The sequence below is a fragment of the Carassius gibelio genome, chromosome B20 (assembly GCF_023724105.1).
Source record: "Carassius gibelio isolate Cgi1373 ecotype wild population from Czech Republic chromosome B20, carGib1.2-hapl.c, whole genome shotgun sequence".
Taxonomy (NCBI): Eukaryota; Metazoa; Chordata; class Actinopteri; order Cypriniformes; family Cyprinidae; genus Carassius; species Carassius gibelio.
In genome coordinates, this window is record NC_068415.1 from 25354797 (window position 1) to 25372548 (window position 17752).

The 17752-nt window shown below is 38.6% G+C and overlaps 1 pseudogene; it reads right to left on the minus strand.

The window, feature by feature from the left end:
* LOC127983549 (laminin subunit alpha-2-like) overlaps window positions 1–17752 on the minus strand; it is a 186525-nt pseudogene that overhangs the window by 67063 nt on the left and 101710 nt on the right.

The window sequence follows — 17752 nt, forward strand, 5'->3', positions numbered from 1 at the left end:
GATAGATAGATTTAGTTTTAGTTAACTATAATAAACAAGGTTCTTCATGGTAATTTGAGAGATGATTGAAGTTGTAGGTCCCTATTTGTCGGTCACTAAGTGTTATGTTGTGATGACAAAAGGAGTTTACTTGAGAGCCCCAATCCGCTTTGATTTTCAGAGAAAACGCCACTTAATTTTAGATACTTGAGCCACTCCCTGCATACGGGTATAAATAGGCGACAGGTGCATCGACTCATCAGATTTTTGTTTTGGAGGCGAGTGGGTGAATGATTTATTCGCCACAAAGCCTTTCTGATCTGACTGGAAGAAAGACGCTGTCCCTGGTTGGCGTGAAAGCACAAACAGTGGTGTCCCTGTTGATTCAGCAATTCTGAGGGTCTGAGGGTCACAGTGAGAGCTTCTCCCGCAGCGAATGTCCCTTGCAGCTCCCAAGTGATTTCGATGGCTCGGCTCGTAACGGTTCCAGCATTTCATTCGGTGCACCGCCAGATGATCGGATGCCTCTCCACGCATATCTGTCCGGTCCCTTCAGGGACACGAGAGTCCTGCTGTGATGAGCCAGGGTGCAATGCCTTCTGTGCCAACCAACATGAGTTCCCACTACTGCACTACTGTGGGAGCCTCCGTCGTGGAGCTGTCCGAGCGAGCTTAATTTGTCTCGGATTTAGTCTGAACAATTTTGGTTTCAAACACTGGTAATATGAAGGTGTTGCTTTTCTGCACGGTAATCTTCATGCTTGGACTATGGGACTATGGGAAGAAAAAGCGATTCATTTGTCGCGTCTCCATATGCTTCTTCCATCCAAATGCACGGACATTATTTTTATATTCCGGGCTGTTAGTAATTCCGTGTTAATGGACACAAGGGCAAAGAACTCACTCATCTTTACTCTCATCCCTAAGATCTCTCTATCGGACTCTCGAAATGATCAATGTAGTACAACATCAAAAAATGTAAGGCAGCGATATCTGATAATGTTGCTGCTTTTGTTGGCCGGTATTAATCCAAATCCTGGTCCAGTGGGAGTTGTTTTAACTCCTTTAGATTTTTCGAATAGAACAGGCCTTGGCATTGTACATCTAAATGTTCGTAGCCTGTTGCCAAAATTAGATCAAGTACAAATATGGGCCTAAACTAAAGCAGATGTTTTGGTTATCTCTGAGACGTGGCTTAAAAAATCAATCTCAAGCCATGATATAGCTTTAGAAGGGTATAATGTGTTTCGAGTTGATCGTAAAAGTAAAGGGGGTGGAGTTGCCATATACATTAAATCAAACTATCATGCAACTGTTCTTAAAGCAGTCTCTCTCCCTAAACAGTTTGATTTATTGGCTATCGACCTCGAATATGGAAAGGATTGTCATCTATGTATAGTAGGTTGTTATAGACCACCAGCAGCTATCAGTGATGCTCTCACCTCACTGTCAGCTGTCCTAACTGACCTACTTTCTAAAGATCTTTTATTATTGGGTGACTTGAATTGGAACTGGCTGACCTCAAATTCAGATCAGTTTAAAGCATATTGTGATTCTGTGAACTTTACTCAACTCATTGATTCACCAACACGGCCAAATCATAAGAACTCAAGCAAGTCCACTTTATTAGATCTTATACTAACAAATAAACCCCATAAATACACCTATTCAGGGGTTTTCCCTGATGATGTCAGTGATCATTGCACTATAGTGGTTATATGAAATTGTAAAATTCCCAAAGTAAAACCTAGAATTATTATAAAAAGGAACTTTAAATTGTTTGATATTCAGGGGTTTCTGCATGAGTTGTTTACATCTGACTGGGACAGACTGTTTTTATTACCTGATGTGTCCATTGCATGGCAGTATTTTCACACTTTATTCTTGAAGATTGTGAACAGACATGAACCTGTTAGGATTTTTAGAGTAAAAGGCCGCGAAAATCCATGGTTTTCAAATGAATTATCTGAACCCCTTCATGAAAGAAATTTGGCTTGGGCCATTGCGATGAATTCAGATACAGAAAGAGACTGGGTAGCATTTAGAGTATTGAGAAACAAATGCACAGCTCTTGTACGCAGATCTAAATCTGACTATTATCTAAAAGAAACCTCACAAAATCTGAATAATCCTATACAATTTTGGAAAACCATCAAATCACGTTCTCCCTCCACGTTACCGAATGATTTTCCTAACCAAATTTTAGTAAAAGATAGTCTCATTAATAATAAGAAGGATATGGTAAATATTTTTAATAAGCACTTTATTTCTTCAAGTTCTATTTTCAAAGAAATCCCTATGAGCGTTATACCAAATCCATCTTTTCTGAGAGAAGATAGTCCGACATTTAATTTTTCTCAAATTTCAAGAAGTGAGGTTTTAAAAGGTCTAATAAATTTAGACATCAAGAAGTCTGCAGGGCCTGATGAAATCGAGACATATTTTTTTAAATTAGCTGCCGAGATCATTGCTGGCCCATTAGCTTATATTTTTAATTTATTGTTGGAACAGAATATTATTCCTGATGTTTGGTAATCTGCTTTGGTTGTACCCCTGTTGAAAGGTGGTGATCCAACCATTTTAAATAATTATAGACCGATTTCAGAGCTATCAGCTGTGGCTAAAATTTTTGAATCTATTGTTACCGAACAGCTAAAGGAATATTTAATTAACAATAGCATTTTATCTAGGTTTCAGTCCGGTTTCAGAAAAAATCATAGTACAGTAACTGCTACTATCAAAGTTTTAAATGACATTACCTGCACCCTAGATACTGGAAGATGTTGTGCTGCAATGTTTATTGATTTGGCCAAAGCTTTTGATACGGTCAATCAAGGTATTCTTTTGTCGCGTTTACATTGTATTGGTATTTCTGAAACCGCATTAGGTTGGATTAGGAACTATTTAAAGAATAGGTGTCAAAGAGTGCAAATTAAGGGGTCTCTTTCTGATAAGCTCACCATTGAATCTGGTGTGCCACAGGGGTCCATTTTGGGTCCCCTGTTGTTTACATTATATATTAACAATCTTGGTGATAATCTATCAGACGCAAGTATTCATTTATATGCCGACGATACCATTATTTACTGTTTTGCATCTTCTATTGACAATTACATTTCAAAGTTGCAGAAAGCATTTGAATTAGTTCAGCCTAACCTATTTTCTTTAAAATTAGTCCTGAATGATAAGAAAACTGAATGATAAGACAACTGTTGTCTAAGTTAAGGTTGCAGCTGGGGTTTTATTTTCGGAATAGTGCATGTTTTTCACAGTCAGCCAGGAGAAAGTTGGTGGAATCTACGTTCTTACCTGTCTTAGATTATGGAGATGTTTTTTTACAGAAATACCACTAAAGCTCTCTTACAATCATTAGATTCTGTTTATCACTCTGCTCTAAGATTTATGACTTGCACAAAATATCACACTCATCATTGTGCACTGTATGAAATGGTAGGTTGACCTTCACTTCATATAAGAAGGTACAAGCACTGGCTCATACTTGTGTATAAGGCATTAGTTGGCCAGCTTCCTAAATATATAATTAGTCTATTAACCTTTAATAGTCAAGGGTATAATCTACGTTCAAGTAGATATATTCTTTTAAATGTTCCTTTAATGAAGACAGAGTTTGGAAAAACTGCTTTTATTTATAGCACATCAGCTGCTTGGAATGAGATCCAAAGATCATTGAAACTTGATGTACTTATTTCAATTAATGAGTTCAAGTTATATCTCAACCAAACATTCAAATCTGTCTCTACTTGCTCTTAACGTTTAATCTTGCTTTATTGCTGTGTAACTTGTTTTATGTAGTTATGTATATTGTGTGCTGCTACCTTGGCCAGGGCTCACTTGTAAATGAGATATTTATCTCAATGTGATTATTTCCCTGGTTAAATAAAGGTTAATATATATATATATATAGATTCATATGTAACCCACACATTTGACTATCATGTTATAATCACTCATTGTGTATGTCTTTTAATAACTATTGGATAGCTTAAGGATACATATACATGTTTAGTGTGTACGTGTTTGAATCTGTTAGCTTGAAACAGTCATGACCATCAATTATTTGTCAAATGTATCATATTCTTGTTATAGGAATCATGTCCAAAATTAGACCCTGCAAGGGCGGGAAAATTCGGACCACATGCTTGATAAGATAACGAAGTCACTTTTACGGACTTTTAAATTAAATGTTCCCTTCTGGTGGAATGAACTCCCCAACTCAATCCGAGCAGCTGAGTCCTTAGCCATCTTCAAGAATCGGCTTAAAACACATCTCTTCCATCTTTATTTGACCCTCTAACTTTAACACTCACTATTCTAATTCTATTCTTTAAAAAATCTAACTACCTTTCTAATATTTTTGTATTCTATTTTCTTTTAATTTATTATGCAATTGTATATGTATGTGTGTGTATGTGTAAAGACCTCTAACTAGCTTGCTCTATTCTTTTATTTTTTTATTCTATCTGTTTACTTTTTATTTATTATATTAGTTAAAATCCCATGCTACGTGTACTGTGTTAACCTAACTGAGACTTGTTATAGCACTTATATATCATTGCTCTTTTTGTTGTTTTTGATTGCTTCCACTGTCTTCATCTGTAAGTCGCTTTGGATAAAAGCATCTGCTAAATGAATAAATGTAAATGTAAATAAGATAACATATGATTTATGATCCCCCGAGCAAAGAAAATATCTGATTGGTCAGGACAACATTTGAGGTGTGGCCAACAGGCCAGTTTAAATACTTAGGACACCATACAATCTTGCTTTTAGCTTCTAGCTTTGCTTCTTAGCTTTTTGATATTAGTCATGTTTGCTTTTAGTTTGCTTATAGCTTTTGCTTCTAGCCATGTTTTTAGTAATCACTGTTCTTTGAGCGTGGTTCCTTGCCTGCATGCCTGCTGCTACTTAGCCACGATGAGAAGAAACACCACCTAGTCTCGGCAAACTTTACCTCTGTTCTTTTCCGCTTGAGAGTTTCGTGTTCTGAGTTAAGTTTTGTAACACTGTGTCTCCGAGTCTGACCTCGAGTGCCAGTTCAACTTCAACCAGCCACACAACTTCACGTATTCAGCCAACGCCCAACCACGGGCTTCCCAAGACGTCACTACTGAACTTCTAAACAACTACGGAACTTCCAGCCAATCAGCGACATCGGGAAATCCCCTTTCAATGACAACTTTACACAGGAGACGTAAGTAGTTCCTCCAGACATTTGTACTGGTGTATCTAATATAATTTTAACCTCATTGAGGAACTCAATGCGAGGGTTAATTAAGTGATTGATGGTTGTTCATGTCTATGCAATTTCATGTATTGCTGTAAACTTGGGATTTCAAAATTTCATTCTCTTAAACTCATCCTTCCCTTACTTTCGATCTTCCTGCAACTTGTATGAATGTGTGAGTGTGTGTGCTTATGTGTTAGATTTATCTAATAAAGCCTTATTCATATTGAAAAGAGAAGTATCTTGTATTTTGTTCTTACAAGTTAATGTCTTAAACGGCCGATCTTGTTACTGTGCTAATAGATTGTGTTTTCACTATACTTTGGATAATAACATCCAGTGCAGATTTGATGTTGAACGACTCGTTCAGTGAATCGCAGGGCGTCTCAGTGATCAGCCGTGTAACAGTGATTCTGTTCAAATTCCCTTTAAAATCTTAAATGATTCCCTTTGAGCTAAATTGACCTGTTTCCCTTACAATCCTAAACTACCTCGATGACTGGCTCATCATGGCCTGGTCATAAGAACAGTTGTGTAATCACAGGAACCTGGTGCTCAGCACCTCAGCCAGTTGGGGCTTTGGGTCAACTGGGAAAAAAAAAAACTCTCCCCCATGAGGAAGATCGATTTTCTTGGTATGGAATTAGACTCTGTGACTATGACAGCGCATCTCACCAACGAGAGCACCCAGTCATTGCTGAACTGCCGGAGTACCTTCAGAGGCAAGAATGTGGTATTTCTGAAACACTTTCAGAGGCTCCTGGGGCATATGGCATCTGCAGTAATGCTCTTCGGATTGCTTAATTTGAGACCACTTAAGCACTGGTTACACTCCAGAGTCCCGAAATGGGCATGGCATCACGGTACACTTTGTGTAAGAGTCACACTGGACTGTCACTACCTATTCAGCCCCTGGACAGACCTTGCCTTTCTACGGGGCTGGGGTGCCCTTAGAACAAGTGTCCCGGCATGTTATTGTCATGACAGATGCCTCCAGTATGGGTTGGGGAGCTACATGCAATGGGCAGGCATCTTTGGGGCTCTGGACAGGGACTTGACTGCTTTGGCACATCAACTGCCTAGAGCTGTTGGCAGTGCATTTGACTTTGCGGCAGTTCCAGCAAATGCTACAACACAAACTCATGTTGGTCTGCACATTCTTTTGAGTGTAATGGAGGTGAAAACATACAACCTCTTGCGCAGTTTAACCGCACCAGTGAAGCCAGCTGAGAAAACATTTAAATAATAATCCAAAGCCCTTGGTAATCGTGGAGCGTTTTCGTTTTCATAAGCGTAATCAACAAAAGACTGAATCTGTAACGGCGTGCATGGCCGAGCTCTGGAAGCTCGTAGAGCACTGCCAATTTGGCGATGGGTTGTCTCACTACGCTCAGAGATAGTCTGGTGTGCGAACTGCACAGTGAGAGCAAGCAAAAGAAGCTGCTTACTGAGAGAGAACTAACTCTGGTGCCTGCTGACCCTGCTGAATGCTGGTTTAAAGAGGAGGAGAGCTGAAAATGTAACAGAAAGGGACAAAACTATCTAGGTGACTCCTATTATTGAAGGAATAAAATGGAAGATGAAGATGGAACTTGACACAGAATCAGCGATGTCAATAATTTCATACAAGGATTACAAAGGTCATTTTGACAAACTGAAAATTGAGGCGCACTTCCATAATGCTTAAGACCTACACAGGAGAGAAAATTGCTCCAATGAAAAAACTTAAGGTCGGAGTAAGATGTGGAAACAAAAAGTGCACTCTGGACCTGTATGTGCTGAAAAAGGGTGGAGTACCCTTATTTGGATGTGAATTGGGCTTAGAATAATTCGGCTCAATTGGCAGTCCATAAAAGCCATGCAAGTTACCCCCGAGGTAACCACGTGCTCTGTACAAGACAAATTAGAGCATGTGCTAGAGCAATCTGTACAAGTCTTCCAAGATGAATGAATGATCCACACCTATAATTCCAATTGTCAAGAAAAGTGGTGAGGTACGTGTTTGTGGTTACTTCAAGGCCACAATTAACCCTGTCTTGCAGGTGGACCAGTACCCATTGCCTCGCATTGAAGACATCTTTGCGTCACTATCAGGTGGACAGCGTTTTCCAAAAATCTATCTGGCCCAGGCATATTTACAAATGGAGGTTGAGTAATCTTCAAAAAATTACCTGACAATAAATACGCATAAGTAATGGTGCAGAAAAGTCAGCTTTGTTCACAGCAATAAATTACATTATAGCATATTTACACAGAAAACATACAGACATTTTTTATATATACATACACATACACATATTTACAGGTGCTTCTCAATAAATTTGAATGTCGAGGAAAAGTTAATTTATTTCAGTAATTCAACTCAAATTGTGAAACTCGTGTATTAAATTCAAAGCACACAGACTGAAGTAGTTTAAGTCTTTGGTTCTTTTAATTGTGATGATTTTGGCTCACATTTAACAAAAAACCACCAGGTCCGTGCCATTATGTAGTCATTTGGAATGCATTTGGCAAAGGAACAACAATTTCCTCATTATGTTCAGCTGGCATGTTCCCGTGACAATGTAGCATGGTGTCCGTCATGAACCAGAACCATTTTCCATCTGTGTGTGTCTATAATGTATATGAGGATGTTGGTGGCAAACTGACCGTTGAGCGTTTGAACTGTTTTGGCAGTCTCTAGTAGTTCGGCTCACGCAGATGCTGCTGGATGACATCAGCATTAGCAATCACACCCGCTGTGATCTCCTGACGACTGGATTTGTCCATGAGAGGAAGAACGGTCTGTTCTGGCATCAGAGTCAGCTATACACCAGGACAACAAAAGGGAACAGGACATCACAAACACTAATCAATCAGCTGAGTTAATTTAAACAAGACCTGAACTTTGAACTGACAAGGTCAACAAATGGCATTCACAATTTAACTTAATATTTATAAGTGAAACAGAATATTCAGCCGAATCTAATGTAGATTGGATTGTGAGAAATGGGTTGTATTATTATTATTGGTTAATGCAGCAGACATTTCAAAGGTGGAGAAAGTTATTACATCTCAAAGAAGATATATATATATAGTCATTAGGGCTCCAGAGATATTTATTAAGTAAGCAGGGTGAAATTGCCACACAAAATAGTGTAATAGTGTTGTGTTTCAGCATCAGTGTCTTTTAGGATTTATTTGTGTGTGTATTAAGAGGCATATTTTGGTAAATGTGTGTGTGAGGAACCCCACAGGCACGCCTAAACTACCCTCACATCAACACACAATCTCACGACTCACTGACTTAGAAAAAATCTCTGGTTTTCCTTTAAATGAGCTAAAGGATTCCAAACTCCTCTCAGAAACTTAGATTAACTTTTGGACTGCAACCTTTGTTTAATTTGTTTGTCGATTTCATCATGTTGGAAAAGCGTCCTTTAGCCATATTCTGCTGTTTGTCTCGAGGATTAAGAGAGTTTGTGAATGTGCAGGAAACCCTTATTAAAAACAAACAAGGGGCGTCTCTGGCTCTGTGCGTCAGTGCTTTCTCTCTATCTTTGTCTCTCTCCATTGCTCCTACACACTTAATTATGTCCTGTTGTGAATATGGTTGAGGGAGAATGACAGCTAGGAAGCACTTGATATTTATTAATATTTACTGTTTCCCTGGTAACCAGAGCATCTCAGCCCACCTTGGGACAAGATGATTAAGAAAGCCATCAAAACACACACACAATCAAACACCTGTGTCCTAATCTCATCCACACCATCACAACCAACAAATAAATCAAACAATAATTAAAACATATATTTTGGTTAACAATCATAAGCACTCATAATCCTGTAAAATAACAGTATAAATGGTTTGTATTTATTTAAAACTTCCATACTTTAAAAAATGACTAACAGCATTGAATGGTTAATAGTTGAACCTGACACGGCATACCTGAGCATTGTTTCTGACCATGTCCATCCCTTTATGACCACCATGTCCCCATCCTCTGATGATTCCAGCAGGATAATGCACCATGTCACAAAGCTCGAATCATTTCAAATTGGTTTCTTGAACATGACGATGAGTTCACTGTACTAAAATGGCCCCCACAGTCACCAGATCTCAACCCAATAGAGCATCTTTGGGATGTGGTGGAATGGGAGCTTCGTGCCCTGGATGTGCATCCCACAAATCTCCAACAACTGCACGATGCGATCCTATCAATATGGGCCAACATCTCTAAAGAATGCTTTCAGCAGCTTGTTGAATCAATGCCACGTATAATTAAGGCAGTTCTGAAGGCGAAAGGGGGTCAAACACAATATTAGTATGGTGTTCCTAATAATCCTTTAGGTGAGTGTATATATATATATATATATATATATATATATATATATATATATATATATATATATATATATATATATATATATATATATTCAGTGCCAAATAAAAGGACAACACTTTTAGAGTTGACCCCACTATTTGACTATTTGATGCATAAGTATAGGAACAGTCGATTTAAGGCAGATGTAAAAGATTAAAAGCTAATTTTTAGTTGCAGATTCCTTGCATGCAATCAGAGCAGCGAGTCTGCAACCTTTAGACATCAGCAGACTCTTGATCTTATGCTTTGAAAGGCTTTCCCAGACTTTAATGCAGCCAATTCTAACTGTTGATTGTTTTGGGGAGTTTCTGTCTTTGGTCTCCTCTTCAGCTGGTGAAATTAATTAATCAGATTTAAATCTGGAGATTGATTTGGGCAATCTAAGACTCTACATTTCTTTGCCCTGATAAAGTCCTTGACTGAACTAGCAGATTGTTTTGGGACATTGTCCTGATCTAATATGAAGTGATTTCTAATGAGTTTGGTTGCATATCTTGAATATTGGTAGAAAAGATGATTTTGTACCCTTCCAAATTCATTCTGCTACTGCCATCATACATTAAGTCAAGAGGTCAAGAGGTCCTGTTCTAGAAACAGCAATGCATGCCCATGCCATGACACCACCTCCACCAATCTTTACATATGAGTTTAGGATTATTAGGATCATTTGCAGTTCCCTTTTTTTTCCACAACTTTGATGTCCAATCACTTAGATAAAGGTTAATCTTTTTCTGATCGGTCCATCATCTCAGTTTCAAAACTGTGAAGAATCTTCCCTTTCTATTTTTTCGTGCTTAGAGGTTTGCATCTTGCTGTGTAGCTTCTGTAATTCTGTGTCAAATTCTCCTGCGGACTGTAGATTGACAGAGCATCACCCAAGCTTTCTGGAAGTTGTTAGTGATTTTACAGAAATGTAATTTAGAGTTTATTTTCACAGCTTTTATTATTTGTATGTATTTTATTATTTGTAACAACTACTGTTGTTTTTCTCAGCCGATCAGGTCGTCGTTGGTTGCTGGTGATGCCAGTAGTTTCCAAACTCTTGATTTCTCCATGCTCTTTGTTTTTCCTGTAGTTCTAATTGACTTCCTCTTTTCTCTTAGCATCCAAATTGCTTGCTTTTATTTCAGTCGGCTTCCTCGTCTTCATCCTGGTTTGTGTGTGTCATCATCGAATGCAAGACTTACTGTAGAATGCAGAAGCAACGGATATAACTGATAAGACATATTCCTTGCTTTTAGTACCTGAAGAATTAATTCAACAGGACACAGCTGAACACTTAGAAAAATCTGTGAGGCAACTGTTCCAATACTTACGCTAACGTCAGATGAAACTCTAAAAGTGCTGATCTTCTTAGCTGGTAAAACATATTTGTGTTGAATCACCCAATAATACAATGTGACATTCTGTAGTTTTGTCTCATATTCATCTTTATATAATATTTACACATTTCTTGACTCCACAGCAAACAGAACAATTTTGTCTTTACTGTTCCAATACTTATGGAGGGCACTGTATATTCATACACAGTGCCATACTGTGTGTGGTTATGTGTTAATATATTTTCTATTATATTCTACAACAAAAACAATCAGAGCGCCTTCTTATCACTAGTTCTATTTTGATTTCCGAGTATGCTATTTAGCTTATAGCCCTTTTGCATCGCCAGCGTGATTGCCGCTAATCCCGCATGCATTGCTAATTCTCTATTCACACACATTACCATTGCTTTAATCTTAATGAAACATGTTACCTGTTTCTGATGCAGAAAAGCTAGTTTATGCATTTACGACCTCTAGACTGGACTATAGTTATACACTGGTAGGTGGTTGTCCTGCAAGGTAGTCCAAAATGTAGTGGCTAGATTCTTTAACAGGTCAAGAAAATATGATCATATAACCAACACTGGGATCATCGGAGACTCCATCGTCCAACACGTCCGTGCTACGTTAGCTGAAGGTAACGTGCACACCACAGGTGAGACCACTCAACATGTATCGATGAAGACATGAAAGGTTCAGTAGAGTTTTTGCTTTAAATGAATGGTTATTGTCAATGTGTAAATAACAGAAACTTCTCTTTGTTTCCAATATTTGGAATCTTTTCTGGGAGCGTCTTAGGCTTTTTTGTTGTTGTTGGTCTGCACCCCAGCAGAGTCGGAGCAGAACATCTCCAGGAAGCTACACTCCATATGACTAGTAAGCCAATTCTAAAAAAACTGCTATGATTGCTTTTGTTCTACCCATTTAAATGATAAGTACATGCGCTGTCCAATCTATTAAGACTGTGTCCGTTCCCCGAATAGTGAGGTCAAAATAAAATTTTAATGTAGGATCTAGAAAGAATCTTATCGTGATTAAACCAGAAACATGTAAAGTAATTTTAAATAAAATGTTTTAAGTAAAAGTAAAATTTAAGTAAAATTTTAAAGTTTGGGCTCATAAACATCAGATCACTCACACCCAAAGCTGTTATTGTAAATTAAATGAACACAGATAATAGTTTTGAATACTCTGCTTGACTGAAACCTGGCTAAAACCAAATGATTATTTTGGTCTAAATGAGTCTACTCCACCAAACTACTGTTATAAACATGAGCCCCGTCAGAATACCCAGAAAATAGGATTACAGGTTTAACTCATTAGAAATACTGCTGCTTAATGTTACACTGTCAGATATGCATAAGAAATCTAATGTATCTCTTGCTCTGGTTAACAGGGCCGTATACAGAATTCCTAAAATAATTTGCAGATTTCCTCTCAGACCTTTTGGTAAATGTTGATAAAGCGCTAATTTTCAGAGATTTTAACATTCACATTGATAATACAAATTATGCACTATGACTTGCATTTTCTGTCCTAATATATTATTTTGGAATCAAGCAAAGATTCCATAGGACATGGAGGATTTTACTAAAGAACAATGCACATTTTAACTGTTCAGAACACATCGCGAGGCTCAGTGTCTTTCCAGATTTTGGAAAATAGTGTTAATTAATCAGGTTTTTTTTTTTTTCTTTGTGTTTGCTCAATTCAGTTATGCAAATTACAGCTATAGTAAACAGTCACTTCTGGACATCAACAAAAGGTGTTCCAACATAGTTTTAGATCACTCTTTAGACTTCAGCGAACTCACACCGGAGCTACAGAGATCACCGTAGACAAGCGGATCACTCATACCGACCGAAAGTTTTCGGTGTCAGTGTCGAGATCGTAAACAAAGATGGGGAAAATATGGAGGGCTGCTTGCTAAGGTTAGGCTAAACCCACATCTACCAGCTCTGCCCAGCATCTTCCTTGCCAATGTATGGTCTCTGATAAACAAGATGGATGAACTAAAGATCTAGACCCTCACATAGAAATGGCTTATGGACTGCAATGTTATGTTCTTCACTGAAACATGGCTCTGAAATGATATCCCTAACAGCGTGGTGCATATGGTTGGATGCTCTTTCTTCAGGGCTGACAGAGTAGCAGCAACCTCTGGTAAAAACAAGGGTGGTGGAGTATGCATTTATGTTAACAAATCATGGTGTAAAGACTCTGTCATTGTTGATACCTACTGCTCTGCTGATCTGCAGTTCCTGATTATCAAGTGCAGGCCATTCTACCTACAACGTGAGCTTACTTGCATTGTTGCTGCTGCAGTTTATGTACCTCCGGACGCTAATGCTTATGTGGCTATGAAAAAACGTTGGGCTGCTGTTAGCAAATTACAAACCTAGCTTCCGGATTTTTTTTTTTTTCCAGAAACACAAAATCTGATACTATTGTTCTATTAGATGATACCTTCCTGTCCTTACAAACTCTGTATGCCACAGGGACAATAAAGTTGATATGATTACCAACCTTTTGTTAACCTGTGTGACATATGTGCCATTGGATAATATGCAATAAACAATGATTATGAATCACATTCAATAGCACTTTCACCTAAAAGTCACATTTGCAGATCTGCTGCTCTGCGACATTAACTCAAAGATTCACCTCGACATGGCTTTACAGAGGATGAATAATAATGATGTTTCAGCAGAAGATAAATATACACAGTAAGAGCATACAGAGTGAAGCCGTGATGGCGGGAGGAGAATAAGCTGTACCTTATAGCCGCTGCTGATGTCGTTACCCCAGTGGTTGGGCACACATTTGTCACATCTCTCTCCCACAGTGTTGGATGGACAGATACACTGACCTGTGTTAGTGTCACAGTTATTTCCCACATGGGCACACTGGCATGCTGCGAGACAGACAGAAACAGAGAGCAGGTTAATTGCGGAGCACAGCTGAGCACCTGTTCTAAATGTCAGCGCCTGCTCTCCTCTCTGCAGTGGTAATATCAGTGTGATAGTGTGACAGAAGACACTCCGGCTGGAAGGAGATGGGCAAATTTACACACTATCCCAAAAGAGAATTGCATTATTCTTAATTAAATGAACATTGAAGATGAAAACTGTAGCGCTTACAGGTCAGGTTTGTTGACATCCACATTTAGGAAATAGGCTGGGATCTAAAAGCCATTACCTAATATCTGATTGGTTGGTGCACAACCTTTTGCTCTTCCATAGATCAAGCGGTTACATGTTTCACTTGCATCTGTTATGCTTCATTTACAGTAGTGAACTCAATTTCAGCTGTGAAGCAGCTCTACAGAAGACTATCATGTCATTACTCAGCTTGATTCAGTTCAAACAATCCGATAGTGTTACTCCAGTTCAATAATGTTGCAGAATATTATTAAGTTAAAATAGAAAGAGAATAGGGGCATTAAAATGAATGTGGATAGAGGCTTAGATCATCTGATAAGAATACATGTGGTATCTTATATGTGGTAAAACTGAGCATAGTTTTAGATATAGGGACATGTTGGCTCTTTAGTGAACTGTATCTTTAAAGCTGGAATTACTGATATATTGTTTGTACAAATAAAAATCCAAATGCATGGGAGGACCTGGACTGAATTACAGAGGGACAGGGGTTCAGAGGTGAATTCGTATGTGTTCAGCCACCTTCCTGAAAGCTAAAGTGTCCAGGAGCGAGGTGGTCACACTTCTGTCCAGTCACACCAGGTTGACAGCGACACTGACCATGCTCGTCACAATCAAACGACTTCGATCCGAATGAACTGCAGTGGCATGGGATGCAGCCTTGAGCACTCTGAATATGTAAGCCAGACTGGAGAGACAGTGAGGAGACAGTGAGGAGGGAGAAATAAGGTGATTTTCAGAGTGATGGCTGCTATACTGTGTGGCACTTTCCACAAATATGGTGCAAGTACTTTTAGAAAGCAATGAAGATTCCATATTTTTAGAGCGAGAACTATTACATAGTTTACAGAAACCCAGGTGTATCAATTGAATCTCCACAGATTGTAGTTCAACCATTAAACCCTCAATCTGTTATAAGAATCAAAAGTATTATAATTAAATCAATATATTAACAACTACAAACCACCACTGGTTCCAGACTGGAAATCCTCAGGATTAATTTAGGCTAAATTAAATTAATGGTGGGGATTGTTGATTTATCCATTCTGGTATATTAAATAAATAAATAAATGCAACTTACTGTATAATATAATAAACAAACAAACATAACTATTTAATTTAATGATTACTGCTACAAAATGAAATCAGACCAAATGGGAATTAAAACTCTTCAAAAGTGGATTTACTAAATGTGACAAATGTTGCCATCAAGTATCTAGAACTGGAAAATAAAACAAAACCTCTCATATAATATTTGGCTTCGCCTGCTGACAAGAATAGAGGTTTCTCATGTGTAGGTGGTGATTAACCTTTAGAAAAAGAACAAAAAAACTGACTTTATTCAGAGCATCAAGCTCGTTTTTTGCACCTAACCGTGAAATGTGCTTTGTTTAGTCATGCAAACAGTGCAGTATCTTGTGCATATATGTTAAACCTCCATCAATTTTGTTTAGTGACTCAAACACCGTCATAAACCAGCCCAGATCACAGCACTGAACAGCCATGCAGATATTACAGATAAAACCAAACCAGAACTGTGCCACTGCCTCTGTCTCCAGTCTGTACTTTTGTCCCCCTTACCATCACTTGACTGTAAAGATATTTTGAGAGGTAAACTGACAAGAATTTCATTTTAATGATCAAAAATGATCATGCAGTGATGATAAAGCTGCACACGCCATGTGTATGTGTAGTCACTGTGGCAGCCATTGCTGTGGGTGATTGACACCCATCTGTCTGCTAGGAACAGGTGCACTGTCACCGTAGCAACCAATGAGAAACAGCCCTGGCACAGACTGTCAGTGGCATCCCATGGATGCCAGATATATGAAGACACACACACACACACACACACACATACACAAACATCCCATCATGCAAAGCTGTGAGCCAAAGTGACAAAACTCTCCTTCAAGAGAACTCATAACCATGCCTGGCGCTTTTTAGAAAACACTAAAGCATAAAGCATGCTTTCATCTTGCTTTCCGTGCATGACAGTCATAAACTGTCTTAAGCACTACTTAACTAATGTTACATTTAAATGTATAATTAAAAGCCAAAGCAGACTGTTTACATTATGTTTCATCCATCTTAAAGCCAAATGCTGTCTTTTTGAATTATGTACTGTATATATGTTTTGGCTTTCATTAACAAATAACTGTACACAAGTTAAAATGCACATGGATTTGTTCTTGATCTTCAGTTAAAGCAATAAATAGAGAAATCTAAATTTTACTGATCTTTTGACATGTAAGATGTGACTGTAATATAAAAACATACTGTACATTTTATTCAACTCGTGTTCATAACAGTTATTCCATATGCAAAGATGTTACCCATGGGCATTTAGCAGTGGGAATTTATTCTATAACCCCTGAACCTAAACCATTTATTTCCAATTATGACTGCTTTTGATGTAAAAATCCTACCAACACTGTAAGTTCACTTCCAGGAATATTACAAATATTGTGAATGCAGTGCATGAGCCCTTTAAAGCAAAAAGTGTCATTATCGAAACCAGATGAAACACAATAAACATCTTTATGAAGAAGCCCAGATCAGGCTTTGACATGCTCATGCGGTTGCTGTGAAATAAGAAAGACACATTGTAAGGTCACTTAGCAACTCAGTTTCTAATAATAAGAATAATCAGATCTAAGGCCAGCAGGAGTCAAGCACATATGAAGTTGTTGATTACAGTTTGTAAATGAAAATGTTTAAACAGGTTTTATGCAAAAATATTTTTATGCAGTGGCTGTAAAGCAGACAAAGCAAATTGAGAAATTGAATTGAAAAATCCAAATTGAGATTTATACATCATCTGAAATCTGAATAAATAATATCTCCATTGATGTATGGTTTGTTAGGAGGACAATATTTGGCTGAGATACAACTTTTTATAAACCTGAAATCTGAGGCTGCAAAAAAAAAAAAAAAAATCAGAAAATGACCTTTCACTAGTTCACGCTTACATATAATTAGCTGAGGTATGGTATGCGTATTTGGCGTGCTGTCCGGGGAAGGGCTCCGAGCTCGGGAATGGCCCGAACCTAGAGTACCCCCCCTTCCCCCTCTATTTATAAAGTGAACACAAAGTGAGGAGATGGGGTGGAGGAGGGATGCTGATAAACCGTCAATGGATAGAGGTAAGTCAGCAATATTTATACTATGGGATTGATTACTTGATTATGGTCCACCTGTGTTGATTAGGCTAAGTATCTCACGCGCTCCTCCCGAATCTTATTAATAAAATTTAATTTCACTAGTTCACGCTTACATATAATTAGCTGAGGTATGGTGTGCGTATTTGGCGTGCTGTCCGGGGAAGGGCTCAGAGCTCGGGAATGGCCCGAACCTAGAGTACCCCCCAAAAAAACAAATGTACAAGAGGACAGCCGCCAGTTTAAAGAATGCCCCCCCAAAAAAGCATAGAGTACTGGCGGGGGCTGATTTGGTTTCCTGAGAAGTCGTCTCGTTGGCAGGCTGGAAGGGCCTACGTACTCCGGAGGGAGCGACTTGGGCGTTGGGAGAGTAGGCCCTACCAGCTGCAGCTAGTGAACTACGTAGTTGTTGGCGCCCGGTCAACTGGAGCTTGTGGCGTTGGAGGATGAGGAGGAGCAGCGTGGTTGTGGTGCCCGTCCGGGAGGACCCGAGTTGCCTCGACCTGAATAGGTCACGGTG